At 45.6% G+C, this 16,173-nt stretch overlaps 1 protein-coding gene across 12 annotated transcripts in view; it reads left to right on the top strand.

Moving 5' to 3' along the window:
* EXTL3 (exostosin like glycosyltransferase 3) overlaps positions 1-16,173 on the top strand; it is a 130,930-nt gene that overhangs the window by 64,453 nt on the left and 50,304 nt on the right. For 6 of the 12 annotated variants that reach the window (XM_040597575.1, XM_040597583.1, XM_040597571.1 and 3 more), the window contains 2 exons: positions 2,611-2,699; positions 6,227-6,311. The exons of 2 other annotated variants lie outside the window; for them this stretch is intronic. The gene's annotated coding sequence lies outside the window, so the exon portion shown is untranslated. Of the gene's footprint in view, positions 1-2,610; positions 2,700-6,226; positions 6,312-6,334; positions 6,454-9,428; positions 9,605-16,173 lie in introns of those variants that run through there. 4 more of the 12 variants (XM_040597577.1, XM_040597572.1, XM_040597576.1 and 1 more) reach the window with 3 other exon arrangements.

Below are 16,173 nucleotides of genomic sequence, written 5' to 3'. Positions count from 1 at the left end.
CACAACGATCTTTGCTGAGACATAAGGACAGGTTTAATCTCTACTTTATGTATTGCAGCAGTCCCCATGATGGACTTCTCCCATCTCTAGCACTTGGTGGTGAGCTTGATGACTTAATGTGGTTGCTTAGAGCAAAGCTTCCTTTTTACGTTGTGAAGCAATTCTTAACTTGCACGCATGCTTGTTGAGGTTCTCTGCAGCAGACATCTGTCACTTGCCTTTCTCCTTTGGACAGTAGCAGTGAGACGCACAGTTAAAGGTTAATGGTGGAGTGAGTGACAGATGTTGGTAAAAGTCTCTGCAGCGTGTGCACTGTTCTGCTCTGTCTGTGCTGAATGCAACCCTGTTTGCTTAGCAAAATAACTGAGGATGAAAGACAGGAGTGACATGGAAAAAAGGCACTTTAAATGTTCTTTAAAAAAGACTGCGACAACAAACTTCTGTTTCAAAGTATGGAGGGGTCTTCAGCCATTAAATATGTCACATCCCGTGGATTACTGTGATCTGGAGAGACCTTTGGCTCCAGCTCACCAAACGGTAACTCATCAAAGAAGCATCCATGGGGCTTGGAGTGCGAACATATAATATGCAGATGGCATAGGGAGTTCACAAGGCTCTGAGTCCATGCCCAGGGAACAGATACTGCCTTGCTGAGAGACCATCTGACAGCCTCCTCCTTTTAGATGACTTTTTGCATCAAAGGTGACCTGAACAACTTTTTTTCAAAAAGTTAAAAAAAAAAAAAAAAAAGGCTTCCAAACTTAAAGGTCCTGAAATCCAGCTACAAAAGTCATCCCTCTGCTTAAGAGATCATTCTTTGCAAAGTAAGTTTTGCTTGTTTTCACAGATTTTTAAGGCATGGTTGTCTGGCACAGGGGCATCTTTAGCTCTTGCTTCAGCAAACATAGAACTCTCCTAGCGTGGTGTCTGCACATGCTGAGGAGGACATGGAGGGACCTACAGCAAGGGCAGTCAAGGATGACCCGTTTTCCAATACTTACCACATCGCATCATCTGTCATCTGATAAACAAGAGGGAAGGGAGGAAAGCTTGATGAAGGGGCCCATGTGAACCTTATGGAGTTCAACAAGGTCAAGTGCAAGGTCCTCCACCTGGGTTGGGGCAACCCCCAGTATCAATGCAGACTGGGTGGTGAATGGATTGAGAGCCACCCTGTTGAGAAAGACTAGGGCATACTGGTGGATGAAAATTGGACATGACCCAGCAACGTGCACTTGCAGCCCAGAAAGCCAACTGTATCCTGGGCCACATCAAAAGCAGCATGGCCAGCAGGTTGAGGGAAGTGATTCTGCACCTCTGCTCCCCTCTGGTGAAATGCCCCTGCCCCTTCCCCCTCCCCACAGTGCTGCATCCAGCTCTGGGGCCCCCAACTTAAGAAGGACATGGACCTGTTGGAGTGAGTCCCAAGATGGCCAGGAAGATGATGAGAGGGCTGGAGCACCTACCTCTGCTGCGGGGACAGCCTGAGAGAGTTGGGGTTGTTCAGCCTGGGGAAGAGAAGGCTCCAGGGAGAGCTTATCGCATCCTCTCAAAATATAAAGATAAAGAGGACTTGTAAGAAAGAGAAGGTCTTTTTAACAAGGCCCATAGCAACAGGACCAAGGGGCAGTGGTTTTACACTGAAAATGGGTAGGCTGAGATTGGACATAAGACGGTTTTTTTTTCTTTTGATGATGAGGGTGATAAGGCGCTGGCCCAGGCTGCCCAGAGCAGCTGTGGGTGCCCCATCTCTGGCAGTGCTCAAGGCCAGGCTGGACGGGGCTGGGGGCAGCCTGGGCTGGTGGAAGGGGTCCCTGCCCGTGGCAGCGGGGTTGGACTAGATAATCTTCAAAGATCCCTTCCCACCCAAACCACTCTGTAGTTCTGTCATCTGAGTTGGGGTTAGATCATGGTGATCGGTGGTTTTCTCTCAGGTGACAGCAGTGAAGTTGCTGAGGCTATTGGTGCAGAAATAACTTGGGGTTGCTAATGCTGTTCTAAGGCTTCTGTCTGCACAGGTAGAACAAATTATCTTTAGGGCATCAATTCCTGCAGAAAACCTCACCTTTGTAGTAGAGGCACTTCTGAGGCACCAAATAACACTGCCTTATGCCTTGGGTGATGTATGCTGGGCTCTTGCTGCAACTCAGTAGTGCAACCAAGATCTACAGGCAGCAAGGCTGCCTCTGCCAGAAGCATAGAGTGGCCCAGGTTCAGCTGGTTTTCCCTCTGTGCTGAATCAAGATCTGTAATTCAGATGAAAGCGTGACCCTGTATGCCCTTCCAGTGGAGGTTTGTCAGCCCTGGGAGCCCCCTGTCACTGCAGATACCCCACGGGGTGCAGTAAAGTGGTCCACATGTGTTTTGTGGCTAGCACTTAAGGACCTCGGGAAAGCTCATCACTCTGTGGAGCAATAGGGAAGCAGGACTTGAATTCAGTCATGTGATTTGTCTGGTGCCTCAAGTAACGCACTGTGATCGAGAATGCTGCTGTTCTGCCCTCCCCCAAAATAACATCCCTCTCCCTTTTTCTGGATTAGTTTTTGTAATTGGCTCTTGGAGCAAGCAACCAGCAGACATTTCAGCAGTGGGATGTTCTCTGCCCTCCAGGCCCATGGTGTTCAGAGTCGCTGGATGTGGATGAAGACCAGCATCTCTTACCAGCTTGGTCTAGTGGGAAGAAGCAGTTGAATTGGCTGGTGAGTGCCCCAGTTCAAGGAACAGCTGATGCAAATTAAGTCGCTTTTTGATCATCTGTATAGAGAAGAGTCCAACAGAACCCTGGAGTGCTGCTTGGACAGAAAGCAGATGCCTGCTGTCTCGGGAATCTTCAAAACATTTTTGCTTTTGCCAGCACTGTTTAAAGCTTTCCTGGATTGGGTCTGTGCCAGCCCTGTTGTGCTCCAGTCCTCTGCTTATCCCCTTCAGGGGCTGGCACAACAGGGAAGCAGCAGTACCTGCCTTTGATTGACGGGGCAGCGCCAGGGATGGTGAAACAAACACCCCAAAGATCTCTAGTGTCTCCTCTCTGTCTTCTGGGACCAAGTCTGGAGGAGGTGACCAACCTAGCCTGCTTGCGCTGTGTCCCTCCCACATGCCAGCAGCACCTTGGCGAGCTGTGTTTCTGTCACAGCATACGTCAGAGGAGCTGATTTTTGTGCATAGGGTTGAGGGTTAAGGAGGGGCTTGCTTAGAAGCAAATTAGCACAAGGTCTCTTTCAACAATTAGAGTGTGTGCTGTCCATCTAGATTCCATCTAGACCCATCCCATGGAGAGCCCATTGCACACTACCATGCTTGACTTTAGCCTAAGGGACGTGAAGCAGCATGTCGCCTGCCTTGCCGTGTCGCAGCAGATGTGTGCCAGAGCGCTGCTGGCTCCCATTTATGGCAGGGAGAGTCATGACGCACGTATGTGTATGTGCATGTGTTTCACCAGAGCTGCGAAAGTGAGAATTTACCATGTATTACAGAGCCACCTCTCATTCTGTCAAGGGAGAGTAACACTGCAGGACGTGCACATCCCTGTGAGGGAACGATTTGGTAGCAGTTGGCAGTTGTTGACTCTTGAACAGCTTCTGCTGGTCCAGCCAGTTCTTTAAAGGCTGGCATTTTTCAGTCTTCTTTTTTTTTTTTTTTTTCCTATTTGAAATGGCAGCTTGCTAAGGGCCAGATATTGTTGTGACAGTACCTCTGGAATCCTTAAGCTGCTTGAATCACTCCAAGGAGCCAAGCAATAAAAGAGCTAGAATAAAACGTATCCCACAATGTCCTTCATTTCTGCTGACAACTGCAGTTTAAATTACTGGTGCAACCTTTTAGCATAGCTAGCTTCTAAAAACTAATAAAAAATAAAATGAAGTCATAACAGCTGCTTGCCATTGCTTCTCAGATGGAGAGTAGTGAGAAACTGCTTTTCTTTTTGGGTGAGCCTGTGCTGGTGTACTATTATTTCTGTTAATACTATATTCTGACCACTGTCACTAATATATGCTGTAATTTTTACATTATGTAAGTTATACAGTGTTTATTGGGGAAGGGGCTTTGCTTTTATCATAGGGTAGCATTTATTCTGTGAGCACCCTAATGTTTTTCAGAGCTTACATTAGAATTAGGCTTTACAAAAACAAACCACACCTAAGCTCTCAGGAAAGTGGTTTGTTTGGCTGATGTGAATTTGCATGTCCCATTTCCAGGAGCTCTGATTCCTTGGGTCCTTTGCCCCAAGCGTCTGGAGTCTTGAGGACCCAGAATAATTTGTGACTTTGGTTAAATGATTTCTTTTTTTCCAATGTGAATTTTTATTTTGTAAAGTGTATGCATTTAAAGCTTGTAATAAAACATTTCCAGACTTTAAACAGCTAGCAAGGGTTGTGTGCAGATGCTGGGTTTGCATCATGTGGGTGAGCGTTGAAGTGTGTATTTTGCAGGGCATGTTGAAATGAAATCCTCAGCTGTGGCTGTTGAGTAACATCTTAGTTGTGATTTCTAGAGAACTCTTGGAAGAAGCTTTGCTGTGCAGGGAGGAGCGAGGCGTGGAGGGGTCGTGGCTGTTAGTTCTCGTTGCTGCAAACGTCTTGTAGCCTTGTGCAGATGGAAATGTGCCATGTCCTGCAGCCTGCCAAGAGAGAAGAGCTACGTTCATGATAACCTTCCTTCTTTGTAGCCCAGAGACACAGGCACTTGGGAAGCATTTTGCTAGCCAAAGTGAAAAGGATAGAGGCAGCCTTTGTAAGCAGATGCCGGTCTTGTCACCAGAGCCCAGTACCAGCACCAGCTCTCTGCTGGGAGCAGCGGCGGAGCTGGGACTGTGTGAAAGGCTGTGAGTATGGAACACATTAGTAAGAGTAGGGGTGGGAAGCTTGGGACACTCAAGTTTGTACTGGCTGCCAGAGCTGTGGCTGTCCAAGACTGTGTAGGAGGATGAAGGCAGGATGTGGATGGTGCTGATGCGTGGTGCTTTCTGTTCTGAAACAAAAGGAGATGCCACCTACAGCAAAGGCATCGCCTGCTGAACAATAGTCCCAAAGCCTTGGACTTTGGTTTAGCAAAAAGTATTTTATTTTATTTATTTTCTATATGTTTAACTGCTGAGATCAGACAGTTTGCAGCAGAAGTGTGTCTGAGAGAGGATTTGAGCTAGGGAAAAGGCTGGATGAAAAATGACTGCGAGTTACTGGGCTTGAGGCTGGAACTGGTGGGTGGAGCTCATGGTGTGTCATGCCGCAGGTCAGACTGGGTGGCTTGCAGTGGTCCTCTTTGACCTTGGCACTTACGGAGCAGTGTAGTAGACTTTTTTTTTTTTTTTTTAAATTTTAAATTTTGTGGGAAATGCATGTGGCTTGAGAGCTCTCAGTTGCCAGGTGTAGTGGAAATGTTTTCTGTGAAGGGAGCTGAGAACACCTGTTCACTGGCTTTGAGCTGATAGAGTGCAAAGCTGGCGACCCACATCTCATCTCATTTAGCTACAAAGAATTTGAAACATCCCTTCTCCAGGTTGTCTCATTTAGAGGAAGGTATCAGCAGCAATGTTTGTAAAACATGCTGATTGTTTACCGCTGCAGTTCTGCTGCTGTAGATTGTACTGGCTCTTACAGGGCAAAGTACCCTCAGCCCCAGCTTTGAGAGTTGGTGGAGTGAAGGTAACTCAGCAAGTTAGCGACAGGGCTGACAACCAAAAGCATCTCTTGTGTCCTTCTGTACCCATCTGTCCCTGTCGGTATGCATACTGCCCTTACAATCCATCAAATTGAGGTAGGGAAGGCTCAGGTTCATTTTCCTGGTGTCACTGCAATGGAAGGGGCGCAGGACCAGAAGTCTAAGTCATCAGAACTTTGCCTGGGGTATTTTGGGCAGTCTGCTTTTTACTACAGATGCCCTGCCCTCCTTTTGTGAGTCTTTGCTGTGCTAAGGAGTATGCAGGAGCTGAGGATGTGCCTCATTGCTCTAGGCATCATAGCACCCAAGGGCTAATCCTGTGCCTGTCTCCTCAGGTGATATCCTCCAGCCTCCGATACTCCCCAGTATCCCAGATTATCAAACCTAGGGGAGCTTGCAGTCTTAAGGCCTACTATGTTGTGAATTTCTCATCTGTTTGGAGAGGGGCTGGAAGGAGTGTTTTCAGCCAATGTGCTAATAGGTAGCCTCTCTTGCATATAGTGCCTCTAGGCGATAGGTAAGGTTTCTTAAGTCCATGTGGTATCATTTGTGTTTTTGTATTAAACAGGAGAAGAACCCTTGAGATCCATGCTGGGAGAAGGAAGAAAAGTAGTGAAGGAGTCAATGTGTGATGTAGAGCCAAGACACAGAAGGTAAAGCACAAACGAGCACCGCAGTGTCAGTCTGCTCCGTGCCTGGTATTAGATTGCTCCTTCCCTTGCTGTACTTTAACACAGTCCATCAAAACATCTCTGCATTCTTCTAGCAACACTCTTCCTTCTCCCCACAGTCAAGGTAAAGTAATGGTGAGATGGGGAAAGCTTGTAAAAGTTGGACAGCAACGGTACAGTGTCATCCATGGAGACTTAATCAAACCCATTACTTATTTCTTTTGGCCATCAACTCTTTTATTTAATGATCTATTATTTGCTGTAAGTTTTAGCCAAATTCAGTTGACAGAACTGCAGGCAAAGAAGCGGCATTTCACATTATTCTGATTTCAGCGGTTTAAATTCAACAGGGCTTTTAAAATCATGATGTCGCTAATGGCCTCGGCATTGCTGGCTGGCTCAGTGTCTGGGTGCCTCGGTATCCAAATCCCTGCACACAGCTCAGTGGGGAGTTGTGCTCTGAAACTCAGCACATAACCTGAAAGTTCTTCTTCTTTAGCATCATTCATTGGGCAGATTCTTATCCCGAAACACTTTGTAACCAAGGTAGGTTCACTGTGTAAGGATTAGCCTATGGATGCTGATTGGGCAGCTATTGCAGGGGTGTGTGGCTGAGTGGAAACCACAGGCAGAGGCTAGACACTGCTGCTGGCAGCGCATTTCTTCTTCTCCAGCTTTGCTCTCACTGCTGCAAAGAAGCCAGAGGATGAGATTTTGTGCCCTGTGCTGAGCTCCTTCAGTCAAACACTGGAGTATTGTCAAAACTGCTGATGAATGTGGGCTTGAGCCAAGGTGTCAAGCGTGAAGCAAAGTAGCTGGAGCACAGAGTCACTTCCGTCTCTGCCAAGGAGTGGGATTTTCTTGCAGAGGGACGAAAGGGCACCAAGAGGCAGTTGTATCCTATGCAAAGCTACTCTAGCAGCCCAAGTTTCTGAGTGGAGGTAGCACACAGATTGTTATGGGGCACCACCACAGTTATTAGAGTTGGGATTTGGCTGCCAGATCGAACTCCTGCTCTTAGGAAAACTTAGATAAAATGTAATGGCCTGTGATACAGTGAGAAGCAGGCTAGGTGCTGTCAGGGTCCCTTTTGGCCTTGAACGCTACTAATTGTGAAAAAATCACAGCTGCATCTCTAATGACGTGTGACCAGTTCAAGCCCCTGTTTTGACTTGCTGTCAAAAGATTTCTCCAGGAGCGCTGTGTCCTTGTGTGTCATGTTTGGAGCATCTGTTCTATATATACTTGGGCTGAGCCACTTCCAGCAGACTTTACAACTGTGCTGGTGATTTCCTCCAGGAAATCCAGCCATGCAGGATAGTGTTTAGGTTATGGGATCATGGCAATCAAGCTATAATGGCACTGCCTTTTTGTTTTCTTTTTTTTTTTTTTTTTTTTTTTAACTTGTTAGCTGTCTCCGCACCCCCAACCACATACCTATCTGTACATGTAGGGGTTTTTTTTTGCTGCATTGTGCAAGTGAAATCCTTTTTGATTTGTTCCAGAGCAGCCCTCAAGCTCAGCTCCTGTGAGAGCCTGTGGACTCAGAGTTCAAAAGATCTCACGTCTTCGAGGCCAGACTGTGGTGTTCCATCTTGCCTCAAAGTTAAACTGAAAGAGAAAATTATTCTTTTTCTTAAAAAGAGAGAAAGAGAGAAAATAAGAGTGGTGTGTAAGGGAATCAGTCTTGCTTGCAGCAGAAGAAATCACCAGCATGCAGAATTTCAGGTTAAAATCTGGTTATTTAGTGAAGGTTTTACTTTCAAGCACCTAGCATGTTGTCTAGTAAGTGTTTTGAAAAGATAAATATTTCCCTTTAAAGCAGTGATGTTGGCTGGCTGGGATCCAACCTGTGATCCTACATTAAAGCATTTTTTGGTGTTTAAACCACTATATTACCACGGTGGCTAGAAGTGGTAGTTTTGATCCCTAATTTCCTGCAGATCTGCTGATAACAAGGTCTGGCTTGAGCGGAGTTTTACATTTGCTAGCTCCTGAATTCGGTCTTTGGCTGTGCTGAACTTCAATGCAGGCAGAAGTGTTGGTCATTGGCATAAATTGCCTTGTTGCCTAGTTGATGTTTTTGAGAACAAATGCTAAAAGATAGACCAAGGACATTGCAGTTCAGCATTTAGGCCTAACATATGGCTCGTTTTGTTTTCCTTGCTGCGTGACTTGTTGTTTGGAGGTGGAAGCGAAGCACGTGGTAGAAGCTGGAACATGGGCTCTAGTACATGCACCAAACAAAGGCATGCCTTAAAGGTGGATTTCTAATGCTTAACTTCTAACGTCATCGTGTGGAGCGATATTAAATGTGTCCAACAGTTGCTGTGGATATCAAATGACCATCTTGACGTACCAAAGGGGCTGGGTGTGGTTGATACCTTGAAATGCCTGTTATGCTGGATGCTATAGTGATGAAGTATTAAGCCCTATACTAAAGATGAGCTGTGCACCTTGAGAGGAGCTGCAGACAGCTGTCTGGCACATATGTATATCTATGTATGTGTATGTATTTATATGCACATATGGAGCAAAATAAGTATGTAAGAGTGTTACTATATGTTAGCTGTCTTCCTAGTCCTAATTTATGCAGTTGTTGCTACAGCTATGTGTTTGAAAGGGCAGGGGTAATAGATGGAAGGCCTTTAATATACAGGGACCCTCCTTTTAAAGATCTTTTCTGAGCAAGGTGACCTTGGCTCTGCTTCTAACTCAGGAAACCGGCAATGCAGTGGAAAGGAGATGCTGATCAGTGCAGTGAAAGCTTGGTCAGATGCCAGCAGATGATAAAATACAGGTTGGGTTGGTGGTGTTTTAACTACAGGTGAGGTGGTCAGGCTTGCCATGTAAAATGGTGGATGCTTTCCTGAACTTCTGTGTATTGAATATATACCTGGGAGGTGCGTATCTATTATTTTTTGTTAAAAGCCCCAATGTTGGTTTGGCATTCTGGGAAGAAAAACAGCCTTCTTGCGTGCCTCCAAGCAACACAATGATTTGCTGGCAGAGTAAGCGACAGCTCAGCTAGCCGTTACAGGCATGGTGAGTCTCGCATGATGTTCTGCAAACCATTCTCATTGAACTCTTCATTTTCAGAAACACTTTCTTTCGAAGTTTTACGGTCCATGGAATGTGTACATGAGAACACCTTGGTGTTTATACCCCCTTTTGGGAAAAAAACCACATCTACAAAGCCAGCTGAAACTGAAGTCGCTTTCTGGCATGTCTGTGTACAGTAAATCCACATGGTTCAGGTTACGATACAAGCACAGGTAACAGAATGACTCTTCTTTTGTTCTGTCACCACTTCTGCTCTTTCTTCAGCAAAGAAAAAAAAAAAATCGACCTTCTCCTGCAAACCTGTTTTCCGAGCCAGCAATAAAGTAGGAAGATGTTTTTTCCCAAATCTAATTTGAAACATGATGACTGGACCATTCTTAAATAGCTTCCAACTTAACAATACAGAAACTTCACAGAGTGCTTGGCAGGAGCCTCTGCACGTAATTTAGATCATAATCAGATGCATTAACACATTTTATATGGATCTCACGGGGGCCAAGAAGACAAGGTGTGCTGGGTAATTTCTTTCCAGATTTCTTTACCTGATTGTTTATTACTCTTGGGGACTTCATTTGTGGTCCAAATGTCACCAGCAAAATCCTGCTGCTTCATGTGCCTGCATTTAGAGTAGCTAGTAGCAAGGCTTCAAATAACCTAATTGGCATGTTATTGTGAGTCGTTCCATCTGTGTGTGTCAAAGGGAGGATGGAGAGTACGTGGGGAGGGAGAGAGGTGAGAGGTACAAAAGCAAGGACCCAATTCTGGAAATTGCTGAGCTTCCCCTGTGCCTGCAGCTCAGTGGGAAGGAAGGTGCTGAGAGCGCTCAACAAGTTGCATGTTTCCTGTTGAGTATGATCATGAGCTCTGCTTCTAGAGAAATGCACAGGGGAAGCACTCCCTCCCCACCTTTTTATTTTAGCTGTTAAACATAAGCAGCTCTAATTTCATAAAGCTTCTGAAAACTTTTCAGCGCTTTGTGCAAAGAAACAATCGTATATCATTCGCATTGCTTCATTGTTTTGCCATTAATCTCCACCCATGCCAAAAGCATCCTTGTTGTGAAATCTCTCCTTTGACAAAATTCTGTTGCTGCTTTGATAAATGATGTTTTGGATTTCCTTCTGCTCTGCTGGTTTGTATTATCCCCTCAAAAGGTGGGAAGTGAAGTTCCCTGTCACTTCAATGTCTCCTTTATACATGCTGAAGTAATAACCTTTCCCATGTGTTTCATGGGTATTTATTTGTTATTGAATGCTGTGAACTGGCATAATATGGGGATTCCCAGTCCTTCCCCAGCCATGGACTGTCAAGGCCAGGCTCCATCCTGAGATGTACAGCTCAGGGTTGGGAACCTGGTCACTGGGACACGAGGGGATGCTCCTTGATACTGGGACTCACTTCCCAGGGTGTATCCCACCTAGTGGTGTCCTTGGCTGGCTGCCATTGACCTGCATGATCCCTGGCTGTGGGCCAGAAGTCAGCGTAACCAGGAACCAAACCCGCAAGGCAGGTCAGATGTAGCCACAGTGTTCAAGAATGTGAGGATGTTTAAGAGCACAGAAGAGGCTGGATTACACCAGCTGGACTTGGGGCCAGAGAACTGATGGATCTACTGGCACAGCCTTGGGGCTGTGGCAGCCCATACCAAAACCACAGAGCCCCTCTTTCCCCTTTTTCTAGTGATAATGATACTGACACCCCCCCCCACCCCCACCCCAGCTCAAAAGCCACAGTGTTTTACTGGCACACAGTGAAGGAGTGCTGTGGTACAGTGCTTTGGGTGCTGTGCACAACCTACAGGCAAACTGTGCCAACTAAAACTCTTGCAGCCCAAAGCGGTTTGAGTGCAGAAAGATCCTTTGCAGGCCAGAGGAGAAGCACTTACTTCTGTTTGCTGCTTTCTTTTTTTTTTCTTTTTTCTTCTCCTTTAGTAATTGTTTATCAACAACATTTTCCCAGGTGATGATGCAACAGCATCCCAGATTAGCCAAGGCCATAAAGTGACTTTTACAACAGAGCATAATGGTGATGAAGAAATGAGTATCCTTAAATCAGAGTTGATTGGGTTGTTGGCTTTCCGTTTCATGTACTGAGGCAGTCCTTGTGTCTCACCCCTGTAACACCAGTGAATTGCGCTGTTGAAATGTTGATGGAGGAAGGAGAGGGCGAAGAGCTGAGTCACCCAGTGCCTCTCCCACAAACACCTGCCTTTCCCTGGGTTTTCTGGCTGAGTACTGAGGTATGGCATTACTTGCAGGATATCCTGCCCCAGGGCATAAAAGTTAGGGTTGTTGGGTGCTCCTGAACAAACCCTTTCCCCTCCATCTCCTGCTTCACTTTCAACCATGAGAGCATCAGAGCAGGCTGATACAGGCTTCAAAGGGTTTGTGCAAGCAAGGTAGGCAGGCATGCACGAGAGGGAGAAAATATCCCCAGTCCCTTTGCTATTAATAGCCAGTTCACAAGCAGTTTCCTTGCTTCCAGTGTCCAAATTACCAGCTGTGACTGATGTATTCTCCTTAGGTCAATGGCATGTACAGCGACCAACTTGTCTTGACAAGTTGAGGGGGGGTTATCGGTTCAGCTGATGAAGTTAGCTCAGTGGCACGCAGAGCAGCGCTGCTCTGCTCACTCTGTGGTTTGGCTGGGGCATGGACACACTTGGCTTGGGTGGACTGTGGAAAGGTGCCTGAGCTTGCTGGAGTGGTGAAGGAAAAAGGAGTGTCTTGTTTCCTAGTTGTTTAAGATCTACTTAGGCTGGACTTCAGAATTATTGATGTTCAGCCTGTGTTTGTACCAAAACACAGTGACTGTTCAAACAATTGCTCGGCTGAACCTATTGGATTACCTCTTGTTAAAGCAGTATTTGATTTGGCTTGCTTTTTTGTCAAGCCTCTGAAGATAGTAGCTTGCTTTAGCTTTTTGTCTCTGGATAGCATGAAAGAAACTGCTGCCCAAAGGGGATGCACTGCTGCCTTCTGTAAATTAGAAGCACCATGGCTTATCTGTGTGGTGTAGGACCCATACATCCTTCACCTGCCTTCACCTTTATATCTTGTACATATTACTTGGCTGGGTAAGAATCTTGTTTGCTGAAGGCTTGCCAGGTGCTGATCTGTTCCTGCTAGATCACAGCTGCTGTTCTCTCTTAGTACATAATTTCAATAGCTCCTTACAGCTCAGGCCTCATATCTGAAAATAAAAAACAAACAAACAAAAAGTGGTGAAACTCTTCCCGTGGTCTTATCCACGTAGCTACATGCTCAAATGCAAGGGGAAAAGTGTTGCTTTTCTGCTGCGTGGTTTGCTTGTGTGGCCTGGCAGGTCCTCCTCATGTACGGGCAGAAGGGCCAAACTGCTGCTGAGTGGGGGAGCTGAGGAATTTAGGTTCTCTTTTTGCCTAATTTCAGGTGAATGTACTCTGCTGTTTGGGGGTTGCTGTTTAAGTGTCACAAGGAAGGGCATAGGCATAAATAAAGTGGAATGGGAAAGATACACAAATTCTTCTGACGGTTGGAAATGGGACTAAAGTGCATTTATTTGTTTTCTCTATCAGATAGTAGGATGCTGACTGTTGTGTATGTGTGGTTGCCCTCCACTGGGTAATACTAGAATGACCTCCCTATAGTGGAGATTTTTTGGCCAAGATCAGTCCGTTTCTTCAGGCTGACTGTGAAGAGAGTCAGGAGCATATTAGGTGCAAGGATGGGTTGTTGAGGACTGCACAGTGTGACTGTTCACTCTTCACCTGCAAAGCCATCGCGGGCAAGAGGCAACTTCTGAGCTGGTGAAGGAGGAGGAGTTGGCCAGTGCCAAGAGATGCACAAAAGCAGACTTTGTCACTAAACATGGCCAAGGTTTGCAGAGGAGTTCAGGTGCTTGCAGTGGGGTAGCCAGGGCTTGGAAAGGCTGCAATACATGTTGCTGCAAGATGTGACTCGAAATCTGTCATCAAGGCCTCTCTCCATGGGGCACGTCAGACCTCAAAATAGGTCGCACACCTCTTGCCTCCTGGTGTGTTCAGTGGAGTAGGCCTGAGTTATGCATCAGGCTGAGAATTATGTGACAGTCTTAAATTACCGAATAATTTGCTGACCTTCAGTTTTACGAAAATAATCTGAAAGTGAGTTTATCTGTGCTTAAATGGCTGTTACAGCGGTGAAGCAAAGGTTAGAGGATTTAAGGGAACTGCATCCAGCACATTACAGCAGAGAAGCAGAGGGTTAGAGGATTTAAGGGAGCTGCATCCAGCACTTGTGATTTCCACCATGTCCTTGAAGGTTGCTGATACTCACTAAGTCAGTCAATCCTAGTCAGCAAAAACAGTGGGTTTGGGTTTGGTTTTTTTCCCTTCTGGATCAAGACTACCAAAGTCAGGAAGATAGCTGTGTGCCTTACAAGACCATACTAAAGGTGAAAACTTTTCACTTGAAACCATTTCAAAATGTGTATGCTAGGAACCATAGATTTTTTTGTCTTCTGTGGATTTTGATAAGGCAGCTGTTAGAGCAAGCTGAAAGGAAAACAAACCTGAGAGGAGCTTTTGACTTCAGTGAAACTCAGTAGTTACACTTTCCAGTAACAACAGAAGACGTGTCTAAAAAAATATCCCAAACCTGGTGACACCTAGATTTCAAAGACAGCATTTAATATGTTCATCTTTCCTCCTACTTAAAGCAACCAGACGGGATCCAGTCTGGGATGTGCACACCTTGTGTTTCTCTCTGTGTGTTGGATATGTGAAAGGGTTTGAGGAAATGATTATGTCGTGGTTGAGCACAGAGATGGGAGCAGAGGAATCCTTAAAAGGATGTCTCTTAAAACATCTTCTAATGTCAACCCAACCCATTTAATCTTACAGTGTTGCTCTCATGACTGTTCTGTCACATCCTACAGGTATTAAGTCTTATGACACCACTAAAGCACCTGGAATTTTAATGTCAGTGGTATATATGTCTTAACTGAACAGATGTATTCCTCTGTTAAGATGTAAACGTTAGAGAGAAGGAAACACGGTGTGCAGGGAGGCATCCCCCTGTCACCAGGTCATCTGTTCAATGAAAAGCTTATGAAGAGTTATTTTTATTGTACACTACAGCTTCATCTGGTTCAGGAGTTTCCAGGAAAGACTTCCATGTTCTTTGGTATGTCTTTGAATTGTAGAACAGATCAGGTTGGAAGGGACCTCTGTAAGCCTCTAATCCAACGTCCTGCTTGGAGTAAAGCTAACTGCAAAGGTAGGTGAGGCTGCTCAGGGCTTCATCCACTTGTGGTTTGACTGTCGCTGGGATGGAGGGTCTGCCACCTCTCTGGGCTCCTGTTCTAGTCACTTGTTTTGTCCCTGTATATCCAGTCATAGGAGACTACATTGGAAACCTTGCTGATGTCAAGCTAGTCAACACCAGCTGCTGTACGCTCATCTACCAAGCCAGTCACTTGGTTCCAGAAGGCAGTCAGATCAGTGAGGTATAATTTGCCCACGGTACATCTGTGCTGTTCCCAATCCCCTTCTTGCCCTTTGTGGCCATGGGAGTGGGTTCTGGGGGGGCTTGCTTCATCCACCGCTGCCCCAGACTTCTGCCAGCAGCAAGGTGCTGTGTGGGAAGCTGGGCAGGGTGAGTGCAGCCTTCCCAGTTGCATTGCTGTCCTCTTTATTCCTACCTCTGAGGTACAAATACTCTGAAAAGCAAAGTTGTTGTCAAAGTTAATTCTTGGAAACTTAATGCGGATAACCTTGGCTTTGTCTTGACTTGGCTGCTTGCGGGCTTTCATTGCTTTAGCTAATAAAGCCTTTACAGTTGCTTAGAGACACTTAAAAGTTGTTAGTGTTTAAATAAAGGGATTAATTTCGGGCATCCTGCTGCTAAACTTGTATGTTTGAATTTTGAAAAAGTGCGTTTTCCCTGTGAGGTGTGAACAGGCTCGGAAAACTGGTTAACTTTTATCAGCTAAATGGACTGTAACTCCTTGTGAGGAGCCACTGAAGTCTTCAGCATCCATTTACACTTGCCAGGCAATGGAAACAATTAATGTTGGCTCCATGAAGAATGAATAGGGATAGGGATCTTGTAGCATGAGTATAGGAAGGTGTGTCAGGGATGCCTGCCCTTTTAACCTACTCCTGCTGTTGATTTTATTGAGGATTGAGTTGAATTTTTAACATTTCTGTGCCTTGGTTTCCCTGCCTATAAATTACTTGCATGTTCCTTTTGGTATATGGAGGACTGCTTGGCGATCATGTGTAAAATGCTGTCAAGGTAGGGTGCCAAGTGAATACCAAGTATTTTATTTTTAGTTCCTTTTAAAATCTTGGAATCTTGGACTTTTTGTTCTCCCTTTTATCTGTCTTTTTTTTTTTTTTTATCACACAAAATGGAAATAAACTCAATCACAGCTGTTGTTGGAGAAGAATCATTAGGCCCATCCAGCTGGCTCTCTTGAGGCCAGTGTGGGATTGTTCCCTATGCTGCATTTCAGAAGTATTTTATCTCCTTTAGTCTTGTGTGTGTGTGGAGTGATGAGCATCTTTCACTTCTGTCAGCTCTCTTCATTAATCCAAATGGGAAGGGCTATTTTTAGGTGGCTGTAAGTAAACGGACATCAGGCACTGCAGAAAGGGAACTGGATTATTTTTGGAAACCCATCAGCAGCTGTTCTGCCAAGCTCTGCTGGAAGTTTTGTCTTCGGTTGGGCTGTCTCAGGTGGTGATACCAGTTCCCAAGGTTGTGAGCCTGGTTTCTTGGGTGTGATCTGCAGTCCGAATCTGGAAGTAGCATCTGCT

Source organism: Falco naumanni, chromosome 6 (genome assembly GCF_017639655.2).
Source record: "Falco naumanni isolate bFalNau1 chromosome 6, bFalNau1.pat, whole genome shotgun sequence".
In the NCBI taxonomy this organism is placed as follows: Eukaryota; Metazoa; Chordata; class Aves; order Falconiformes; family Falconidae; genus Falco; species Falco naumanni.
This window is presented reverse-complemented; position numbering and strand designations above follow the sequence as displayed.